General features: G+C 37.8%; 1 pseudogene; it reads left to right on the top strand.

Annotated features, from left to right (window-relative positions):
* Positions 1-3273: 3273 nt before the first annotated feature.
* On the top strand, positions 3274-3529 carry LOC128579175 (cytochrome c oxidase subunit 7A2, mitochondrial-like; annotated as a pseudogene).
* The last annotated feature ends 21689 nt before the right edge of the window (positions 3530-25218 follow it).

The following is a 25218-nucleotide window of genomic DNA, read 5'->3' as shown; positions in this document are numbered from 1 at the left end:
CCCACCATTTTTGTTCCTGGGCTGTATGTGCTGGAATGATTTCTCACTACACTTGTGTGCCCTGCACTCAAAACCGAACACGTGATGGCGTTCACGTCCCTCATGTTTTATTTTTACCTTCATGAACTCACTGACCATATTGAATGGGAGGTGACTTGAAGCATTCTATGTTCCTCCCCACACAGCAGATGCACCTCTTGTAGGAAAATTTTTCCCCTTGACAATCCCTGTGTCTCAGTCACTGGCTTTCTTTGTGGTGAGAACCATGAATATCCCTTGTGGTTTTGTTAAGAAATCCTTGAAGTAAAGGGGATTTCCAACATTTAAGACACATTTTTATTAGATTGGTGCCAGGAGGATAGGGCTGGGTAATAGGACAATACAGGAAATGGAATAAAAAATAATTTTAAAAGCTGCATCAGTTTGGACCTCTAATCAGTGCAGAACCTGTATGTAACAAAGACATGGCTATAGACATAAGAAAGCAGGTGACAGGCTCCCTTAGTCTAGGGATTAAGGAGAACTAACTAATGAGTATAGAGTCTCCTGTTGGGTGATGGAAATGTTTAGTACCACTGAATTACACACTTTAAAATAGTTTTATATTGTTTTGTATTTACCTTAAAAAATTAAGGTAACACTTATGAATAAAATGAACCATAATTAGGTTTCAGTAGAAAAATTATGTATTAAGCTCAATATTCAAAAACTTTTTAGACATGTTTCAGTAGAATAAATATGATTTTGCTAGGCACAGTGGATCATGAATATAAATTTTAGCACTTTGGGAGCCTAAGGAGGGTGCTACATTGTTGGAGTTTACAAGTTTGAAATCAGCCTTAAAAACAATTTAAGAAATTAACCAGGTGTAATGGCACATGCTGGTAAGTCCCAGATAGACAGGAGGCTTAAGAATAGGAGTTCTACAGATACTTTACTAAGAAGGATATGTTCCAGCTCCATCCATGTAAACATGAAAGAGGTAAAGTCTCCATCTTTCTTTAAGGCTGCATAATATTCCATGGTGTACATATACCACAATTTATTAATCCATTCATGGATCGATGGGCACTTGGGCCTTTTCCATGACTTAGCAATTATGAATAGGGCTGCAGTAAACATTCTGGTACAAATATCTTTGTTATGATGTGATTTTTGGTCTTCTGGGTATATGCCCAGTAGAGGGATTACAGGATTGAATGGCAGATCTATTGTTAGATCTCTAAGTGTTCACCATATCTCTTTCCAAAAGGAATGTATTAATTTCATTCCCACCAGCAGTGCAAAAGTGTTCCCTTCTCTCCACATCCACGCCAACATCTCTGGTTTGGGATTTTGTGATATAGGCTAGTCTCACTGGAGTTAGATGATATCTCAAAGTAGTTTTGATTTGCATTTCTCTGATGATTAAAGATGATAAGCATTTTTTCATTTGTCTGAAGGCCGCGTGCCTGTCTTCTTCAGAGAAGTTTCTCTTCAAATCCCTTGCCCAGCCTGCGATGGGATCCCTAAGTACCCAATGTACTCAGCCCTACTACGAAACTAATTTAGGGTTTTCACATGAAAGCTATAACCAAGTTACAACCTAATAAGAGGGGGAAGGGGGAAATAGGGGGAGGTGGGTGGAGGGAAGGAGATTGGTGGTAATACAACAGCAGTGCATCTTACAAGGATATATGTGAAACTTGGTAAATGTGGAATGCAAATGTCTTAGCACAGTAACTGAAAGAATGCCAGGAAGGCTATGTTAACCAGTGTGATGAAAGTGTATCAAATGGTCTGTGAAGCTAGTGAATGATGCCTCATTATATCAATGTACACAGCTATGATTTAATAAAAAAAAAGAATAGGAGTTCTAGGTTTTAGTGAGGTATGTTCATACCACTGTTCTCCAGCCTGGTCAAGAGGGCAGGTTTCCGTCTCTAAGGTAAAATTCAAACACACACAGACACACACACACACACACACATTTTTATTTGAGGTGTCTATAAACATCTGATAAATATAAATTACGTGTAAAATTTTTGAAATGTTTGGGCCTACTGTTAAGATTTTGAAGAGTAAGAGATAAAAAAATACAGTATTAAAAGTAATGTAAATTTGTGCATGTAAATAAAGGGAAATTTACTTTCATCCCAAAAGCTAAATATTTATATTAAAAATATTTTTCAGAATCTTTGCATGCCACAATATAGTGATGTAATTTTAAAATAGGACTTAATTTTGCAAAATAATATTAATATTGAATAAAATATCTTGACTTTTAAAAAATAACCAGGCACTAATTATAGTAAGACATACAGTAGAACATAACTTCTTTAAGTTTGTGGCTGAAAGAAGAGTGATGTATTAAAATCCTAACTCCTACTTTTGTAAATGTTTAATACGTATGGGAGAAATAAATAATGATATTAATATATGTCGTATTTTAGGATGCAGTTCACTTATGCTATTAAAGGGTTAGAAGTTTGTTCAGTTTAGCACAGTATTTTTCTAAACTCAGAATTTTCTGTATTGACAGTGTGTTAACAAAAATTTCTGGGTGGCACCTGTGGTTCAAAGAAGTAGGGCGCCGGCCCCATATGCTGTAGGTGGTGGGTTTAAACCCTGCCCCTGCCAAAAAAAAAAAACTGAAAAAAAAAATTCCACATTATTAAACATTTTGAGAAGTTGTAACATGTCCTCCCACTAGATATGCTACCTGAATTTTTCAATATTTTTTTAAATTTCAAATTACTACAAGAGTACAAGTATTTAGGTTACATTGTTCTATCTGCCAAGATAAACTTCAAATTACACAAGAACCCTTCAGCTGAACACCCTTGCATTGTGCACATTAGGTGAGACCTTGTCTAATGCCCTCCTGCCTCCCATCAATCACCCTCCCCACAGAACCTCCTCACCCCACTTGCTACAGTATATTTATGTTTTACCAATTGCATGAGTATGTGATTGTTTATATATTGCTTTCATATTAGAATTGTTTCCCATTCTTGAGATACTTTGCTAAGAAGAATGTGTTTCAATTCCATCTAGGTAAACATAAAAGACGTAAACTCTACATCTTTTCTTATGGCTATTAGTCCATAGTGTACATATACCACAATGTTTCAATCTATTCACGGGTCGATGGGCACTCAAGTTGCTTCAACAACTTGGCAACTAAGAACTGAGCTGTAATAAAAATTCTAGGCACCTTGCAGCGGTTGCAGTGTGGCGACTTTAGTTCTCTGTGTTCAGTTGTAACGGTTGGTGGGCAGTAACTGAGGCAAGATGCTGTGGAATCTGTCGGCTCTCCGTCTGATTTCGCAGAGGACCATAAGCACTGCTTCTTGCAGGCATTTTGAAAATAAAGTTCCAGAGAAGCAAAATCTGTTTCAGGAGGATAATTGGATTCCAGTTCACTTAAAGGGTGTGCTGGCTTGGTGCCCTCCTACTGTATATAACCACCATGGTTCTTACAGTTGGAGGAACAGCAGGTGCCATATATCTGCTGGCTGTGGCTTCATTTCCCAAAAAGCAGGATTGACTTCAGTCATCCCAGTGATCACTTGGTTCACTCTCATTTACCTCGGTATGGACCAGAAAACGATGAGTAACTTAGCTCTTTGTTGGGGATCAATATTTATTGACTTGTATTAATTGCCACCCATAAAGCAGTCTTTAACCAGTGGGGAAAAATATTCTCATGCAAATATCTTTGAGGTAAAATGATTTTATTTCTTGGCTTTGCCCCTGTAGCTTGGTGGTTAGGGTGCTGGACACATACATTGGGGCTGGTGAACGAAGCCCGTGCTTGTTAAACAAACAAAGACAACAACAACAACAACAAAAATAGCTGGACGTTTTGGCAGGTACCTGTAGTCCCAACTACTTGGGAGAGTGAGACAAGAGAAATGCTTAAGCCCAGGAGCTTGAGGTTTCTGTGGGTGTGACATTTATGTACTCTACTGAGGGTAAACAAATGCAACTCTGTCTCAATAAAAAACAAAACAGGGGCAGTGCCTGTGGCTCAGAGGAGTAGGGTGCTGGCCCCATATGCCAGAGGTGGTGGGTTCAAATCCAGCTCTGGCCAAAAACAGCAAAAATAAATAAATAAATAAATAAATAAATAACAAAACAAAACATATTTTTATTCTTCTGTGTAGATACCTAATAATGGGATTGTGGGATCAAATGAAAGATGAACTTGTAGTTTTTTAAGGTTTCTCTGTACTTCTTTCCCTAAAGGTTGTATTAGTTTGCTGTCCCACCTACAGTGTACAAGTGTTCCCTTCTCTCCACGTGCATGCCCAAATCTGCAGTTTGGGTACTTTGTGATGTAGGCTGAGCGATATCTCAGCATGGTTTTGATTTGGGTTTTTCTGATGATAAAGACAATGAGAATTTTGACATGTTTGTTGGTCACTTATCTGTTATTGTCAGAGAAGTTTCTGTTGAAGTCTCTTACCCACATAGAAATGAGGTTGCTCTCCTTTATATTGAGTTCTCTATAGATTCTGATAATCAGGACTTTGTCAGATTCAAAATGCAAAAATCATAAAAAAATTTCTCCCATTTTGTAGTCTGTCTGTTTCATTGAGTTGTGGTACCCTTAGCTGTGCAAAAGCTTTTTTTTTTTTCTTTTTAATACAGTCTCAAGCTGTTGCCCTGGATAGAGTGCCCTGGCAGCATAGCTCACAGCAACCTCCAACTCTTGAGCTCAAACAATCTTCCTGCCTCAGTTTTTCTATTTTTACTACAGATGGGGTCTTGCTTTTGCCCAGGCTGGTCAAACTCCTGAGCTCAAGCAATCCATTTTTCTCAGCCTCCCAAAGTTCTAGGATTACCAGTATGAGCCACCGCGCCTGCGCTATACAGAAGCTTTTTAGCTTAATCAAATTCCAGTTATTCACTGGTATTGCTGTAATTGTCAGGGGGGTCATTCACATAAAATCTTTACCCAGGGCAATAGTTAAAGCATTTTCCCCATACTGTCTTCTAGAATTTTTATTGTTTTATGCCCTAAATTTAAATCTTTTATCCAGTGAGAATCAATTTTTGTTGGTAGTGAGAGGTGTGAGTGCAATTTCATTGTACATGTGACTAACTTGTTCTCCCAGCACCATTATTAAATAGGGCTCCTTTTCTTTAGTGCATGTTTTCATTAGGCTTATCGAAAATCAAATGATGATATATTCATCTCTAGATTCTCTATTCTATCCCATATATCTGCATTTCTATTTCTTTGCCCAATATCATGCTGCTTTGATCACTATAAATTTGTAAAATAATAACCTGAAGTCTGGTAATGTCATGCCTCCAGATTTGTTTTTATTTCTAAATAATATATTCGCTATTTAGGGGAAGTATGACATTGGTACTTTAAAAGAGATTACATTAAATCTGTAGATTGCTCTGGGTAGTGTGGACATTTTAACAATGTTGATTCTGGCTTAGAGCCTGTATCTCAAGCGGGTAAGGAGCCAGCCACATACACCAGAGTTGGTTGGTTAGAATCCATCTTGGGCCTGCCAAACAACAATGACATCTACAACCAAAAAATAGCCAGGTATTGTGGCAGGCGCCTGTAGTAGCAGCTACTTCGGAGGCTGAGGCAAGGGAATCACTTAAGCCCTGGAGTGGAGTTTGCTGTGAGCTATGATGCTACAGCACTCAACAGGGCAACAGCTTGGAGATCTGTCTGGAAAAAAAAAGAAAAACAAATGTTGATTCTTCCCAGCCCAGAGCATGATTTGTTTTTCCATTTGTTAACAGCTTCTGCTATTTCTTTTTCTCAAAGTTTCATAGTTCTCTTGAGATCATCACATCCTTTGTTAGATATCATTCTTAGGTATTTCATCTTCTTTAGAGCTGCTGTAAAAGGAAGAAAGTCTTTGATTTTATTTTTGGCTTGACTGTTGGCATGTACAAAGGCTACTGAGTTGTAGGTATTGATCTGGTATCCTGAGATGCTGCTATTGGCTGTGAGCTTTTTGTAGATGGCCTCTATCAGTTTAGGAAATGTTGCATGGAAACCTATTTTCAAAGTAGCAAAGATGCACTAATGTCTTGTTACTTGGATTCACTGAGTCATCTGCTAGGGGAGTATGTCTGTACAATATAAACAAACATGGTTATTCATTATAATGTGCCTAAAGTCCATTGCTTTGTGATTCTTGATTTTACTTTTACTTTATAAACTATGGTTCATTTACTTCAAAACTGTAAGACTCTTGATTATGTACATGTTTTCCTCAATGTTTTAAAAAAATTACACTGTCTAAGTCAGTGTATTTTTATGTTTTCAGAGGAGAGAGAAGTTCCTGCAGGAAGCACAAAGGTACAAAATACATTAAAGTCATATTTGACTTATAGGAGAGAAGAGATTACATTTCCTATATTAGTAATTTGGATTTTATTTGTCTCCATCATCCATAAGCTCTAAAACTCAGATGTCTCTGCTGTTATTTGTTTCTTCTGTTATGCCTTTCACAAATTTTTGCAGTTTCTTTCTTTCTACTTTCCTTCCTCCCACCCACCTCTCCTCTCTCTTTTTTTTTTTCCCTGCTTTTATTATTAACTTCATCACTAAGTATTAACAGCTGGTTATAAAGTAATTTTAGGGTCAATTTGTCTTTTTTACCATTTGATTATAGGTGGACTAGATTAGGAAAGAATATTTTACAACATATTTAGAGAAGTAATTACATCACCCACACGACTGCCATATGTTGTCATCAAAATGTTCTTCCTGGGTAAATATGACTACTTTGTTTTCTACTTCTCATCTTCTCTATTTTCTACTTAGAAGTTTCCTTTTTTTTTTTTTTTTTGTAGAGAGAGTCTCACTTTGTCACACTCGGTTCTGTGGCATCACAGCTCATAGCATCCTCCAGCTCTTGGGCTTAGGTAATTCTCTTCCCTCAGTCTCCCAAGTAGCTGGGACTATAGGCGCCCACCACAATACCTGGCTATTTTTTTTTATTTTTTAATTTTTTTATTAAATCATAGCTGTGTACATTAGTATGATCATGGGGCACCATACAACTGGTTCATAGACCATTTGACACATTTTCATCACACTAGTTAACATAGATTTCCTGGCATTTTCTTAGTTATTTTGCTAAGACCTTTACATTCCACATTTACTAGGATTCACATATACCCTTGTAAGATGCACCGCAGGTGTAATCCCATTAATCCCCCTCCCTCCACCTACCTCCCTACTCCCTCCACTCTCTTTCCTCCTTCTCCCTATTCTTAGGTTGTAACTGGGTTATAGCTTTCATGTGAAAATCCCAAATTAGTTTCACAGTAGGGCTGAGTACATTGGGTAATTTTTGTCCATTCTTGAGACACGTTACTAAGAAGAATATGTTCCAGCTCCATCCATGTAAACATGAATGAGGTAAAGTCTCCATCTTTTTAAAGGCTGCATAATATTCCATGGTGTACATATACCACAATATATTAATGTATTCGTGGATCAATGTGCACTTGGGCTTTTTCCATGACTTAGCAATTATGAATAGGGCAGCAATAAAGATTCTGATACAAATATCTTTGTTATGATGTGATTTTTGGTCTTCTGGGTATATGCTCAGTACAGGGATTACAGGATTGAATGGCAGATCTATTTTTAGATCTCTAAGTGTTCTCCATATCTCTTTCCAAAAGGAATGTATTAATTTGCATTCCCACTAGCAGTGCAGAAGTGTTCCCTTTTCTCCACATCCATGCCAACATCTCTGGGTCTTGGGATTTTGTGATGTAGGCTAGCCTCACTGGAGTTGGATGATATCGCAAAGTAGTTTTCATTTGAATTCTCTGATGAGTAAAAATGATGAGCATTTTTTCATATGTCTGAAGGCCGTGTGCCTGTCTTCTTCAGAGAATTTTCTCTTTAAGTCCCTTGCCCAGCCTGCGATAGGATCCCTTGTTCTTTTCTTGCTAATATGTTTGAGTCCTCTGTGGATTCTGGTATTAAACCTTTGTCGGAGACATAACCTGCAAATGTCTTCTCCCATTCTGAGTGCTGTTTGCTTGCTTTACTTACTGTGTTCTTGGCTGTGCAGAAGCTTTTTAGATTGATCAAGTCCCAATAGTGTATTTTTCAAGCAGCTTCAATTGCCCGGGGGTTCCTTCTCATAAAAAACTTGCCCAACCCAATTTCTTCAATGGTTTTCCCTGCATTCTCTTGTAGTATTTTTATAGTTTCATGTCTTAGGTTTAAATCTTTAATCCAGTGAGAGTCTATCTAGGTTAATGGTGAGCAGTGTGGGTCCAGTTTCAGTCTTCTACAGGTTTCCAGCCAGTTGACCAGCACCATTTGTTAAATACGGAATCTTTTACCCACTGGATGTTTTTAATTGGCTTGTCAAAGATGAAATAATGGTAAGTAGCTGGATTCATCTCTTGGTTCTCTGTTCTGTTCCAGACATCTACTTCTCTATTTTTGTGTCTGCACCATGCTGTTTTGATCACTATCGATTTGTAGTATAGTCTGAGGTGTGGTGGTGTGATTCCTCCTGCTTTGTTTTTATTTTTGAGTAATGTCTTGGCTATTCGAGGTTTTCTCTGATTCCATATAAAACGAAGTACTGTTTTCTCAAGATCTATAAAGTATGACAGTGGAGATAAATGGGGATTGCGTTGAAACTATATATTGCTTAGGGTAGAATGGACATTTTAACAATGTTGATTCTTCCCACCCATGAGCATGGTATATTCTTCCATTTGTTAACATTCTCACCTATCTCTTTTCTTAGAGTTTCATGGTTCTCTTTATATAGATTATTCACGTCCGTTGTTAGATAAACTCCCAGGTATTTCATCTTCTTTGGCACTACTGTGAATGGGATAGAGTCCTTAATTGTTTTTTCAACTTGACTATTGTTGGTATATATAAAGGCTACCGATTTATGAATGTTGATTATTTAACCTGAGATGCTGCTATATTCCTTGATCACTTCTAAGAGTTTTGTGGTAGAGTCCCTAGTATTTTCCAGATATACAGTCATATCATCTGTGAAGAACAAAAGTTTGATCTCTTCTGACCCCATAATCGTCGGAGATTTCAACACTCCTTTGGCAGTGTTGGATCGATCCTCCAGCAAGAAGCTGAGCAAAGAAATCTTAGATTTAAACCTAACCATCCAATATTTAGATTTAGCAGACATCTGCAGAACATTTCATCCCAACAAATTTGAATACACATACTTCTCTTCAGCCCATGGAACTTACTCCAAAATTGACCACATTTTGGGTCACAAGCCTAACCTCAGTAAATTTAAAGGAATAGAAATTATTCCATGCATCTTCTCGGACCATCATGGAATAAAACTTGAATTGAGTAACAACAGGAAGCTGAATACTCATACAAAAACATGGAAGTTAAATAACTTTATGCTGAATGATAGCTGGGTCAGAGATGAGATTAAGAAAGAAATCGCCAATTTTTTGGAACAAAACGACAATGAAGACACAAACTTTCAGAACCTCTGGGACACAGCAAAGGCAGTTCTAAGAGGGAAATTTATAGCACTGCGAGCCTTCCTCAAGAGAACGGAACAAGAGGAAGTTAACAACTTAATGGGACGTCTCAAGCAACTGGAAAAGGAAGAACATTCCAACCCCTAACCCAGTAGAAGAAAAGAAATAACCAAAATTAGAGCAGAATTAAATGAAATTGAAAACAAAAGAATAATACAACAGATCAATAAATCAAAAAGCTAGTTTTTGAAAAGGTCAATAAAATAGGTAAACCTCTGGCCAACCTAATCAGAAAAAAAAGAGTAAAATCTCTACTATCATCAATCAGAAACAACAAAGACGAAATAACAACAGACTCATCAGAAATCCAAAAAATCCTTAATGAATATTACAAGAAACTTTATTCTCAGAAATATGAAAATCTGAAGGAAATTGACCGATACTTGGCAGCACACCACCTTCCAACACTTAACCAGAATCAAGTGGAAATGTTGAACAGACCCATATCAAGTTCAGAAATAGCATCAACTATAGAAAACCTCCCTAAAAAGAAAAGCCCAGGACCAGATGATTTCATGTCAGAATTCTTCCAAACCTTTAAAGAGTAATTAGTACCTATATTACTCAACCTGTTCCAAAATGTAGAAAAAGAGGGAAGACTACCCAACACGTTCTATGAAGCAAACATCACCCTGATCCCCAAACCAGGAAAAGACCCAACAAGAAAAGAAAATTATAGACCAATATCACTAATGAATATAGATGCAAAAATATTCAACAAGATCCTAACAAACAGAATCTAGCAGCACATCAAACAAATTATACATCATGACCAAGTTGGTTTTATCCCAGGGTCTCAAGGCTGGTTCAATATATGTAAATCTATAAATGTAATTCAGCACATAAACAAATTAAAAAACAAAGACCACATGATTCTCTCAATTGATGCAGAAAAAGCTTTTGATAATATCCAGCATCCTTTCATGATCAGAGCACTCAAGAAAATTGGGCTAGAAGGGACTTTTCTTAAACTGATAGAGGCCATCTACAGCAAACCACAGCCAATATCATATTGAATGGAGTTAAATTGGAATCTTTCCACTCAGATCAGGAACCACACAAGGTTGCCCATTGTCTGCATTGCCTTTCAACATTGTAATGGAAGTTTTACCCACCTCAATTAGGGAAGAAAAGGCGATCAAGGGCATCCATATGGGGTCAGAAGAGATTAAACTTTCGCTCTTCGCAGATGATACGATTGTGTATCTGGAAAACACTAGGGACTCTACTACAAAACTTCTAAAAGTGATCAAGGAATACAGCAGCATCTCAGGTTACAAAATCAACATCCATAAATCGGTAGCCTTTATATACACCAACAACAGTCAAGTTGAAAAAGCAGTTAAGGACTCTATCCCATTCACAGTAGTGCCAAAGAAGATGAAATATTTGGGAATTTACCTAACAAAAGAAGTGAAAGATCTCTATGAAGAGAACTATGAAACTCTAAGAAAAGAAATAGCTGAAAATGTTAACAAATGGAAAAACATACCATGCTCATGGCAGGGAAGAATCAACATTGTCAAAATGTCCATACTACCCAAAGCAATATATAATTTCAATGCACTCCCTATTAAAGTTCCACTATCATATTTTAGAGATCTTGAAAAAAAAATACTTTGTTTTATATGGAATCAGAAAAAACCTCGAATAGCCAAGACATTACTCAGAAATAAAAACAAAACAGGAGGAATCACACTACCAGACCTCAGACTTTACTACAAATCGATAGTGATCAAAACAGCATGGTATTGGCACAAAAACAGAGAAGTAGATATCTGGAACAGCATAGAGAACCAAGAGATGAACCCAGCTACTTACCGCTATTTGATTTTTGACAAGCCAATTAAAAACATTCAGTGAGGAAAAGATTCCCTATTTAACAAATGGTGCTGGGTGAGTAGCTGGATTCATCTCTGGCTGGCAACCTGCAGAAGACTGAAATTGGACCCACACCTTTCACCATTAACTAAGACTCTCATTGGATTAAAGATTTAAACTTAAGACATGAAACTATAAAAGTACTAGAGGAGAATGCAGGGAAAACCCTTGAAGAAATTGGTCTGGATGAGTATTTCATGAGGAGAACCCCCCGGGCAATTGAAGCAGCTTCAAAAATACACTACTGGGACTTGATCAAACTAAAAAGCTTCTGCACAGCTAAGAACACTGTAAGTAAAGCAAGCAAACAGCACTGAGAATGGGAGAAGATATTTGCAGCGTATATCTCTGACAAAGTTTTAGTAACCAGAATCCACAGAGAACTCAAACGCATCAGCAAGAAAGAAACAAGGGATCCCATCGCAGGCTGGGCAAGGGATTTGAAGAGAAACTTCTCTGAAGAAGACAGGCGCACGGCCTTCAGACATATGAAAAAATGCTCATCATCTTTAATCATCAGAGAAATGCAAATCAAAACTACTTTGAGATATCATCTAACTCCAACGAGACTAGCCTATATCACAAAATCTCAAGACCAGAGATGTTGGCGTGGATGCGGAGAAAAGGGAACACTTCTGCACTGCTGGTCGAATGCAAATTAATACATTCCTTTTGGAAGGATATATGGAGAACACTCGGAGTTCTAAAAATAGATCTGCCATTCAATCCTGTAATCCCTCTGCTGGGCATATACCCAGAAGACCAAAAATCACAACATAACAAAGATATTTGTACCAGAATGTTTATTGCAGCCCAATTCATAATTTCTAAGTCATGGAAAAAGCCCAAGTGCCCATAGATCCATTAATGGATTAATAAATTGTGGTATATGTACACCATGGAATAGTATGTAGCCTTAAAGAAAGATGGAGACTTTACCTCTTTCATGTTTACATGGATGGAGCTGGAACATATTCTTAGTAAAGTATCTCAAGAATGGAAGAAAAAGTATCCAATGTACTCAGCCCTACTATGAAACTAATTTGGGGCTCTCACATGAAAGCTGTAACCCAGTTACAACCTAACAATAGCGGAAGTAGGAAAGGGAGGGGGAATAGGTAGAGGGAGGGGGATCAGTGGGATCACACCTGTGGTGCATCTTACAGGAGTATTTGCGAAACTTGGTAAATGTAGGATGTAAATGTTTTGGCACAGTAACTGAGATAACGCCGGAAAGGCTATGTTAGCCATTGTGATAAAAATGTGTTCAATGGCCTATGAAGCGAGTGTATGATGCCCCATGATCATATCAATGTATACAGTTATGATTTAATAAAAAAAAAATGTGTATATGTTTGCTGTAGGGATCAACTTTCGTAGGAATATATTCATACTGCAATATACTTTCTGGACACCAGGGGGTGCTGTGAGTGGTTTTGAGACTTACACCTGGTTTACAGTTTATACCGTTACCACTTTCCATGGCCGATCTCCATTTTGGAGTTTCTGTAAAAGTTTGTCGCCTAAGAATTGTGCAACCTCGGCTGTTCTCCAGACAGCACTTGCGACCGACCTTCCCACTCAGTGCAGGTGTCCACGCTTCCTAAGTCCCTCCACTCTGCTGCCAGGTTCCCCTGCAAACTGGCGACTGCAATCGGCCATAAGTGGAGTGGTGCTGAGTTCGCATGGTATCTCCTGTAGCTGGTTCCCGAGGCTTCAGCAGCCAAAGCCGGTCCGCGGCTTCAGTTGCTCCGCGGCTCCAGAAGCCAAAGCCAGGTCCCAGGCTTCAAGCCATTCCCATGGTTGGAGCGCTTGGGAGATTTATTCTGAGTTTTATGGTTCAGAGTTGTGCATGGGTGTCCGCCAGATCACTGCGCAGCCTGAACCGCCAGCCCCCTCCAACACCTGGGGGAAAGGTGCCCGCTCTTTTGGGTAGTTCAAAATGTCTGTTTTCCGGGATCCCTTCCCTTCAATTGTACAACAGTTTGCCCAGCTCCCTGTGGTTGTGAGTGGCTCTCCTTTCAGATGCCTCCCTCAGTTCAGGATTAATTATTTGTCAATTGGATTTTGTCAGCATTTACAAGCTGCTGACCTCCGTGGGGGAGGGGCCTGCTGGCCGGCTCGGCGAGCAGGGATGAATCTCTACAACAGAGTCTGTGATTTTTAAATTACCCCTCATATATAGCAAACCGCCAATTCGCTAGGCATCTCCAGCTGTCTGTCCACTCCAATAATCCACACACAGGGAAGGTCCAGACTGCCTTTCCTCTCACCTGGTGGCTTGGGAAAGGTGGGCTACATGTCCGTCCTGTCCGCCATCATGCTCCCACTTTATCCATTTCGAATCAATTTTTGTGAGTGGGGAATGGTGTGGGTCCAGTTTCAGTCTTTTACATGTAGACATCCAGTTCTCCCAATACCATTTATTGAATAGGGAGTCTTTCCCCCAAGGTATGTTCTTATTTGGTTTATCAAACATTCGGTGGTTGTAAGATGTTCGTTTCATTTCTTGGTTTTCTATTTGATTCCAAGTGTCTATATCTCTGTTTTTGTGCCAGTACCATGCTGTCTTGACCACTATGGCTTTGTAGTACAGACTAAAATCTGGTATGCTGATGCCCCCAGCTTTATCTTTATTACTAAGAACTGCCTTAGGTATACGGGTTTTTTTCCGGTTCCATACAAAATGCAGAATCATTTTTTCCAAATCTTGAAAGTACAAGTACAAGCTGTAATCTCCTATTTTGATAGGAATGGCATTGAATAGGTAGATTGCTTTGGGAAGTATAGACCTTTTAACCATGTTGATTCTTCCCATCCATGAGCATGGTATGTTCTTCCATTTGTTAATATCCTCTGCTATTTCCTTTCTCAGGATTTCATAGTTTTCTTTATAGAGGTCCCTCACCTCCTTCGTTAGGTATATTCCTAGGTATTTCATTTTCTTTGAAACTATGATGAAGGGAGTTGTGTCCTTAATTAGCTTCTCATCTTCACTGTTATTGGTGTATACAAAGGCTACTGACTTGTGGACATTGATTTTAAATCCTGAAACATTACTATATTTTTGATGACTTCTAGGAGTCTTGTGGTTGAGTCTTTGGGGTTCTCTAAGTATAAGATCATGTTGTCAGCAAAGAGGGAGGGTTTGACCTCCTCTGCTTCCATTTGGATTCCCTTTATTTCCTTGTCTTGCCAAATTGTATTGACTAGAACTTCCAGCACTAGGTTGAGTAGTAAAGGTGACAGAAGACAACCTTGTCTGCTTCCAGTTCTAAGAGGAAAAGCTTTCAGTTTTACTTCATTCAGTATAATATTGGCTGTGGGCTTGTCATAGATAGCTTCAATCAGTTTTAGAAATGTGCCACCTGGGCGGCACCTGTGGCTCAGTCGGTAGGGCCCTGGCCCCATTTGCCGAGGGTGGTGGGTTCAAACCCAGCCCCGGCCAAACTGCAACCAAAAAATAGCTGGGCATTGTGGTGGGTGCCTGTAGTCCCAGCTACTCGGGAGGCTGAGGCAAGAGAATCGCTTCAGCCGAGAGAGTTGGAGGTTGCTGTGAGCTGTATGAGGCCACGGCACTCTACCGAGGGCCATAAAGTGAGACTCTGTCTCTGCAAAAAAAAGAAAAAAAAGAAATGTGCCACCTATGCCTATACTCTTCAGTGTTCTAATTAGAAAAGAATGCTGGATTTTATCAAATGCTTTTTCTGCATCTATTGAGAGGATCATGTGATCTTTATTTTTGCCTCTGTTAATATGGTGGATAACATTTATGGACTTGCGTATGTTAAAGCAGCCTTGCATCCCTGGGATGAAGCCTACTTGATCATGATGAATGACTTTTTTGATGATAAGCTGTAATCTACTGGCTAGGATTTTGTTGAGAATTTTTGCATCTATATTCATGAGTGAGATTGGTCTGAAATTTTCCTTTTTTCTGTGTGTGTGTTTTTTTGGCCGGGGCTGGGTTTGAACCCGCCACCTCCAGCATATGGGACCGGCGCCCTACTCCTTGAGCCACAGGCACCGCCCAAAATTCTTCTTTTTGTTTGGGTCTTTTCCTGATTTTGGCATCAGGGTGATGTTTGCTTCATAGAATGTGTTGGGGAAGATTCCTTCTCCCTCAATTTTTTGGAATAATTTCTGCAGTACAGGAATAAGCTCTTCCTTGAAGGTTTGATAGAACTCTGTGTGAACCCATCTGGACCAGGGCAGTTTTTGGTTGGAAGATTTTTTAGTTTCTTTGATCTCAGTGCTTGAAATTAGTCTGTTCAGGAGCTCTATTTCTTCCTGGCTGAGTCTAGGGACAGGGTGTGATTCCAAATATTGATCCATTTCCTTCACATTGTCAAATTTCTGGGCATAGAGTTTCTGGCAGTATTCAGAGATGATCTCTTGTAACTCTGTGGGATCAGTTGTTATTTCCCCTTTATCATTTCTGATCGAGGTTACTAGAGATTTTACTTTTCTATTCCTCATTAGTCTGGCCAATGGTTTATCTATTTCATTTATTTTTTCAAAAAACCAACTCCTTGTTTCATTAATTTTCTGAATGATGCTTTTGTTTTCAATTTCATTGATCTCTGATTTGATTTTGGATATTTCTTTTCTTCTACTGAGTTTAGGCTTAGATTGTTCTTCTTTTTCCAATTTCATAAGATCTCTTGTGAGATTGTTGATGTGCTCTCTTTCTGCTTTTCAAATGTAGGCATGTAAAGCGATGAATTTTCCTCTCAAAACTGCTTTTGCAGTATCCCACAGGTTTTGTTAGCTTGTTTCTTCATTTTTGTTATGCTCAAGGAAGTTAATGATTTCCTGTTTTATTTCTTCCTCCACCCATCTGTTATTCAACAGAAGATTGTTTAATTTCCATGCCTTTGGGTGGGGTCCAGCATTTTTCTTAGAGTTGAGTTCCACCTTTAGTGCCTTATGGTCTGAGAAGATACAAGGTAAAATTCCAATTCTTTTGATTCTGTTGATATTTGTTTTGTGTCCCAGGATATGATCAATTTTGGAGAATGTTCCATGGGGTGATGAGAAGAATCTATATTCTTTTTCTTTGGGGTGGAGTGTTCTATATGCGTCTGCCAACCACAGTTGTTCTAGGGTCTCATTTGAATGTCTTATATCTTTGTTTAATTTCTGTTTAGAGGATCTGTCCAGCTCTGTAAGAGGAGTGTTAAAGTCCCCTGTTATTATGGTATTATCAGATATCATATTGCTCAGACTGAGTAAGGTCTGCTTCAAGAATCTGGGAGCATTTAAATTGGGTGCATAAATATTTAGAATTGAAATGTCTTCTTGTTGTATTTTCCCCTTGACCAATATAAAGTGACCATCTCTGTCTTTTTTGACTTTAGTTGCTTTAAATCCACATGTATCTGAAAATAAGATTGAAACTCCTCTTTTCTTCTGAATTCCATTTGGCCTGAAAAATTGTTTTCCAACCCTTGACTCGGAGCTGTAATTTGTCTTTTGAAGCCAGGTGTGTTTCTTGCAGACAGCAAATGGGTGGCTTGGTTTTTTTAATCCAGTCAGCCAGTCTATGTCTCTTCAGTGGGGAATTGAAGCCATTAACATTTATTGATATAATTGATAAGTATGGCAGTATTCTATTCATCTTATTTTGTGAGAGTCCATTGCTTAGTTTTATCTTTTGCATCAGTGTGGAGGTTAGGTTCTGTCCTTTAATTTCTGAGTTCTTACTTTGCTGGTGATTCATTGTGGTGGTCAGTGTGCAGAACAGGTTGAAGTATTTCCTGTAGAGCTGGTCTTGTTGTGGCAAATTTCCTCAATGTTTCTATATCCAGAAATGATTTGATTTCTGTGTCAATTTTGAAGCTTAGCTTAGCAGGGTACAGAATTCTGGGTTGGAAATTGTTCTCTTTAAGTAGATTAAAGGTAGATGACCAGTGTCTTCTTGCTTGGAAAGTTTCCTTAGAGAAGTCTGCGGTCACTCTGATGGATTTGCCCCTGTAGGTCAACTGACACTTACTCCTGGCAGCTTGCAGAATCTTTTCTTTTGTCTTGACTTTGGACAGGTTCATCACAATGTATCTTGGAGAAGCTCGGTTAGAGTTGAGGTGACCTGGGGTCCGATATTCCTCTGAAAGCAGTGTGTCAGACTCTTTGGTGATATTTGGGAATTTTTCTTTTATAATATTCTCTAGAATGGCTTCCATTCCTCTGGGGCATTTTTCTTCCCCGTCTGGAATTCCTATAACTCGTATGTTGGAACGCTTCATAAAGTCCCATAATTCTAACGGTGAACGTTCTGCTTTCTCTCTCTTCTTTTCTGCCTCTTTTACTATCTGAGTTATCTCAAGAACTTTGTCTTCTACCTCTGAAATTTTTTCTTCTGCATGGTCTAACCTGTTGCTTATACTTTCCATTGCATCTTTAAGTTCCCTAATTGACTGTTTCAGTTCCTTCAGCTCTGCTATATCCTTTTTATATTCTTCATATCATTCATCTCTTATTTGATTCTGTTTTTGGATTTCCTTTTGGTTATTTCCCATTTTATTAGCAGTTTCCTTCATTGTTTCCACCATTTCTTTCATTGTTTTCAATATGTATATTCTAAATTCCCTTTCTGTCATTCCTAACATTTCTTTGTAGGTGGATTCATTTGCAGTAGCTACCTCATGGTCCCTTGGTGGGGTTGTTCTGGACTGGTTCTTCATGTTGCCTGGAGTTTTCTTCTGATTCTAAGTCATGAGTGATTTCTTTTATCTGTTTCCTTGCCCTAATTTTCCTTTCACTTCCTCTTGCTCTTTAAGTTCTCGTGCCTGTGGAAGTTGCATGCGGGTTTAGCCGGATTGAACACATGCAACCACTTGGTGTTTTTCCACAATTTTAGTCCTCCTCTTGGGGTCCAGAAGTCTCTCGGTGACTTCCTGTATCCTCACAGGGGTGATGATAGGCAGATCCCACAATCCAGAGATGCCTGGAGTCCTATCTCCCCAGACTCATGGTGCCCAGATGGAAGGAAACTGTTACTCGGTCGCCGTCTTGCTCCGCCTCCTCTACAGAATGTTTTAAACAAATAAATGAATGAATACATAGATCTCTTCTGCAACCAGTGCTGTAAACAAGAAAATATTTTTTGGTTTTGTGATAGTGCTAGTGGTGATGGGGTTTATAGTTGTTTTATGTTTCAAGTTGCAGTTAGGGATTTAGTAAAATGAGATAGACTTTTATAACATCTACTCTGGCTGATTTTCTGGCAGAAGAAAAAGAAGTGTCTGTTTTAAGCAAGGTATTAAAAGTGTTCCCTTTTCTCCACATCCACGCAACATCTCTGGTCTTGGGATTTTGTGATGTAGGCTAGTCTCACTGGAGTTAGATGATATCTCAAAGTAGTTTTGATTTGCATTTCTCTGATTATTAAAGATCCTGAGCATTTTTTCATATGTCTAAAGTCCATGCAATGCTATGTTAACTAGTGTGATGATAATGTGTCAAATGGTCTATGAACCAACTGTATGGTGCCCCATGATGATACTAATGGACACAGCCATGATTTAGTATAAAAAAATAAATAAATAAACAGAAAAAATGAATAAAAAATAAAAAACGTAAGCAAGGTATTAAACTTTTTTCAGTTAGCACTTAGGTAAAGAAAATATAACATTTTATGTGTACATGAGTAAATTGTTGGTATGGTACAGTGAAATCAGATTTTGAAAATAATATTAATAATAAAAACTAAGGTAATATTTACTTTTTCAAATCATTGAGGACAGTTCAAGCATAAATGCTTAGGATTTTAAGAAATTTTGGTAACAACTTTAATGTTAGTGAACGCCAAATGAATGTACTAGAGCCACCTAAAGAAGTATTTACTGTGATACTCATACATGTTTTCACGTGAAAACTATACTACTTAATTGTTTGTTTCCTAATAATTACATTCTTAAAAATAGTCAACAATGTACACACATTATTTGATTATATTAACTTTGATAAAGCTGAAATTTGAGATTTTATATGTTAGTCTTTTGTCTCTGGGGTAATAAATGTCTCTAAACTTTTCTTTTAATTTCAGCTACACTTCGATCATAATCCAAATTTTAAACATGGCTGCCCCCAACTTTTGGTAAGAATGAAAAGAAGAGTTAGGATTAAAAATTCTTCTCCAGCATCTTCTTCATCAGTGCAAGATTCCAACAAAAAGCACTTTAGAGCAGGTAGTAACATGGATTATAATTCTGGTTTAGTTGCCGAAACTACTAGAGAAAATGTATCATCAACCTCTACAAATTTAAATGAGCCTCTAATAATGAAGCCTCCTTCCAGCCAGCAAATTGCTAATAGAAATGAAGCAACCACAAGTGATTTTTCTCCTCCATCATCAAGTTTAGCTAGACCATCAGAACAAGTTGCAACAGAGCAACATGCTATTTTAAATCGATTGAACACTTATCATATGCACTCATATAGCAGCTATGCTGGAGCAAATGTCCAGATTGTGAATTACATCATATCTACAACTTTTCAATACCAGATCATGTCTCCCTTACAGAACAATTATTTTGGACTGATGATGCAGCCTACTACATTTCCAATAAGATATCCTGGATTATCAGCCAATGAGCCTCTTTTACCTAACCTGCTATCATCAGGAAACCCATGGTTTCCAATAACCAATATAGCTGATACATCTGCTGCCTCTCCTTCAAGTTCAATTCATCAATCATCTTCATTGTACCAGCAGCCTCCTAATTACAACTGATCCTCTACTTAAGAAGTATCAGATTGTGCAGAATTACAAGAAAAATCTACGCTAACAAATTCTGAAAAAATACCTTCCATTTTGTTATTTGAACAATAAAATTATTGTTCACCTTTATGTGTCCTTTTTCCTTATCTCTTAAAAATGTGGTTATCAGTAAAATGTTTTTATTTGAACAGCAGACTAATATAATATTATTATTTTAACATAAGATCTTTTAGATCATTTGACAGGAAATTAGACATAGCCTTTTGTAAATAACTTTAACTAGTTTAAAGAGGATAATGGGGTAGCCCACGCTGTTTGCTTTTATAACAGAATACCATAGGGTGATAATTTAAAAACACTTATTTGGATTACACTTTGGGAAGCCTAGTCTCTAGGGGCTGCATCTACTGAAGACCTTGTTTTTGTACACTGAGCATGCCAATGGGTACTCTTTAATCCCAGGAGGACAAGGTGGGAAAGGAACTTGAGTTAAGTAGCTCAACAATCTGGACACTATAATTGTGGTAACTATGTTTTACAGCATAGCAAAAAAGAAAAAATTTATTAAAAAAAAAATAATGGTGGCAGGGCATCACCTTGGGAAGCCCCTGTGCAAGACAAAGCCTCTGTACTGAATTCAAAAAGCTGCCCCCAGCCCAGTAACTAAACATTTTTCAGAACATGACATTAATTCATTATTTAGGGTATGACCCTCAATGAACTAATCCACTTCTATAGGCCCCGCCTCACAAGACTATAATGATGGCAACTGAATGGCAGTGAGCAAAGAAAAAGAAAAAACTTGAAAATAAAAAATGTACTGACTTCTAAAATAATCCAGGGCAAATGAATGAAAATGAGGGCATAAATAAAAACAGAATGGAATGGGATATATTGAAATACTAGAAAATGTACACACATATGCAATTGCCATATTTTCTCAATTACGTTACCTTTGTTAGCTATTTTGAAGTACTTGGATTTTAGTTGTTAATGAAAATTGTCATCATTAAATACATTTGAAACCAGCCAATCCACTAACCAAGATCACTATTATTTTCATCTCTTGAGCAATAAAGTTTAAGTAACACTGTGATAAATTGCATCACTGTCCACTGTCCATGGTTCCACAGAGTGGAATTTTACACTATTAGCAAAAGCCCTTTTGCTCTATTAGCAAAGCATTCCAACTGGTTTGTGCCCTTAATTACTTTCCTTAGTAAGGTCTACTTTTCATATTTTTTTTTATTAAATCATAGCTGTGTACATTGATATGATCATGGGGCACCATACACTTGGTTCATAGATCGTTTGACAAATTTTCATCTCACTAGTTAACATAGACTTCCTGGCATTTTCTTAGTTATTTTGCTAAGACATTTACATTCCACATTTAATAAGTTTCATATATACTGTTGTAGGATGCACCACAGGTGTAATCCTATCAATCCCCCTCCCTCTACTCACCTCAACCCTCCCTCCCCACTCTTTCCTCCTTCCCCCTATTCTTAGGTTTAACTGGGTTATAGCTTTCATGTGAAGGTCCTAAATTAGTTTCATAGTAGGTGTGAGTACGTTGGGTACTTTTTGTTCCATTCTTGAGATACTTTACTAAGAAGAATATGTTCCAGCTCCATCTATGTAAACATGAAAGAGGTAAAGTCTCCATCTTTTTTAAGGCTGCATAGTATTCCATGGTGTACATATACCAAAATTTATTGATCCATTCGTGCATTGATGGGCATTTGGGCTTTTTCCATGACTTAGCAATTATGAATAGGACTGCAATAAACATTCTGGTACAAATATCTTTGTGGTGATTTGATTTGTTGTCTTCTGGATATATGCCCAATAGAGGAATTATAGGATTGAATGGCAGGTCTATTTTTGCATCTTTAAGTGTTCTCCCTATATCTTTCCAAAAGAAATGTATTAATTTACACTCCCACCAGCAGTGCAAAAGAGTCCCCTTTTCTGCACATCCATGCCAACATCTATGGTCTTGGGATTTTGTGATTTTGGCTAACCTTACTGGAGTTAGATGATATCTCAAGTAGTTTTGATTTCCATTTCTCTGATGATTAAAGATGATGAGCATTTTTTCATGTGTCTGAAGGCTGTGCACCTGTCTTCTTCAGAGAAGTTTCTCTTCAAATCCCTTGCCCAGCCTGAGATGGGATCCCTTGTCCTTTTCTTGCTAATGCTTTTGAGTTCTTGTGGATTCTGGTTATTAAACCTTTGTCGGAGACATAACCTGCAAGTATCTTCTCCCATTCTGAGGGCTGTTTCCTTGCTTTACTTACTGTGTTCTTGGGTGTGCAGAAGCTTTTTAGTTTGATCAAGTCCGAGTAGTGTATTTTTGAAGCTGCTTCAATTGCCTAAGAGGTCCTCCTCATAAAATACTCGCCCAGACCGATTTCTTCAAGGTTTTTCCCTGCACTCTCCACTAGTATTTTTATAGTTTCATGTCTCAAGTTTAAATCTTTAATCAAGTGAGAATTTATCTTAGTTAATGGTGAAAGGTGTGGGACCAGTTTCAGTCTTCTTCAGGTTGCCAGACAGTTCACCCAGCACCATTTGTTAAATAGGGAATCTTTTCCCCATTGAATGTTTTTAATTGGCTTGTCAAAGATTCAATAATGGTAAGTAGCTGGATTTATCTCTTGGTTCTCTATTCTGTTTCAGACATCTACTTCTCTGTTTTTGTGCCAGTACCATGCTGTTTTGATCACTATTGATTTGTAGTATAGTCTCAGGTCTGGTAGCATGATTCCTCCTACTTTGTTTTTGTTTTTGAGTAATGCCTTGGCTATTCGAGATTTTTTTCTGATTCCGTATAAAACGAAGTATTGTTTTTCAAAATCTTTAAAGTACGATAGTGGAGCTTTAATAGGGATTGCGTTGAAATTATGTATTGCTTTGGGTAGTATGGACATTTTAACAATGTTGATTCTTCCCAGCCATGAGCATGGTATGTTTTTCCATTTGTTAACATTCTCAGCTATCTCTTTTTTTAGAGTTTCATAGTTCTCTTTATAAAGATCTTTCACAACCTTTGTTAGATACCCTTCCCAAATTTTTCATCTTCTTTGGCACTACTGTGAATGGGATAGAGTCCTTAATTTTTTTATCAACTTGATTATTGTTGGTATATATAAAGGCTACTGATTTATGTTTTTTTATTTTCTTTTATTAAATAATAGCTGTGTAAAATATGATCATGGGGCATCATACATTAGCTTCATAGACCGTTTGAAACATTTTCATCACAATGGTTAACATAGCCTTCCTGGTATTATCTCAGTTACTGTGCAAGGACACTTACATTCCACATTTACCAAGTTTCGCATATACCCCTATAAGATGCACCGCAGGTGTAATCCGACCAATCCCACTCCCTGTACCCTCCACCCCCCTCTCTCCACTCCCTTTACCCGTTCCCCCTATTCTTTGGTTGTAACTGGGTTATAGCTTTCATGTTAAAGCCCCAAATTAGTTTCACACTAGGGCTGAGTACATTGGGTACTTTTTCTTCCATTCTTGAGATACTTTACTAAGAATATGTTCCAGCTCCATCCATGTAAACATGAAAGAGGTAAAGTCTCCATCTTTCTTGAAGGCTGCATAATATTCCATGGTGTACATATATCACAATTTGTTAATCCATTCGTGGATGGATGGGCACTAGGGCTTTTTCCATGACTTAGCTATTATGAATAGTGCTGCCATAAACATAATGGTACAAATATCTTTGTTATGATGTGATTTTTGGTCCTCTGGGTATATGCCCAGCAGAGGAATTACAGGATTGAATGGCAGATCCATTTTTACATCTCTAAGTGTTCTCCATATATCTTTCCAAAAGGAATGTATTAATTTGCATTCCCACCAGCAGTGCAAAAGTGTTCCCTTTTCTCCACATCCACGCCAACATCTCTGGTCTTGAGATTTTGTGATATAGGCTAATCTCACTGGTGTTAGATGATATCTCAAAGTAGTTTTGATTTGCATTTCTCTGATGATTAAAGATGATGAGCATTTTTTCATATGTCTGAAGGTGGTGCGCCTGTCTTCTTCAGAGAAGTTTCTCTTCAAATCCCTTGCCCAGCCTGAGATGGGATCCCTTGTTCTTTTCTTGCTAATGCGTTTGAGTTCTCTGTGGATTCTGGTTATTAAAACTATGTTGGAGATATAACCTGCAAATATCTTCTCCCATTCTGAGGATTGTTTGCTTGCTTTACTTACTGTGTTCTTGGGTGTGCAGAAGATTTTTAGTTTGATCAAGTCCCAGTAGTGCAATTTTGAAGCTTCAATTGCCCGGGGGATCCTCCTCATAAAATACTCGCCCAGACCTATTTTTTCAAGGGTTTTCCCTGCACTCTGCTCTAGTATTTTTATATAGCTTCATGTCTTAAGTTTAAATATTTAATCCAATGAGAGTCTAACTTAGTTAATGCTTAAAGGGGTGGGTCTAATTTCAGTCTTCTGCAGGTTACCAGCCAGTTCACCCAGCACCATTTGTTAAATAAGTTATCTTTTCCCCACGGAATGTTTTTAATTGGCTTGTCAGAGAACAAATAGTGGTAAGTATTTGGATTCATCTCTTGGTTCTCTATTCTGTTCCAGACATCTATTTCTGTTTTTGTGCCAATACCGTGCTGTTTTGATCACTATTGATTTGTAGTAAAGTCTGAGGTCTGGTAGCATGATTCTTCCTCTTTTGTTTTTATTTCTGAGTAATGTCTTGGCTATTCAAGGTTTTTATGATTTCATATAAAATGAAGTATTGTTTTCTCAAGATCTTTAGAGTGTAACAGTGGAGCTTTAATAGGGATTGCGGTGAAATTATATTTTGCTTTGGTTGTATGGACATTTGAACAATGTTGATTCTTTTTAGCCATGAACATGGTATGCTTTTCTATTTGTTAACATTTTCAGGTATTTCTTTTCTTAGAGTTCATAGTTCTCCTTGTAGAGATCTTTCACATCTTTTGTTAGGTAAATTCCCAAATATTTCATCTTCTTTGGCACTACTGTGAATGGGATAGAGTCTTTAACTGCTTTTTCAACTTGACTATTGT

Source organism: Nycticebus coucang, chromosome Y (genome assembly GCF_027406575.1).
Source record: "Nycticebus coucang isolate mNycCou1 chromosome Y, mNycCou1.pri, whole genome shotgun sequence".
NCBI lineage: Eukaryota > Metazoa > Chordata > Mammalia > Primates > Lorisidae > Nycticebus > Nycticebus coucang.
The sequence above is the reverse complement of the archived record's forward strand: the minus strand, read 5'-3'. Positions and strand labels throughout refer to the sequence as shown.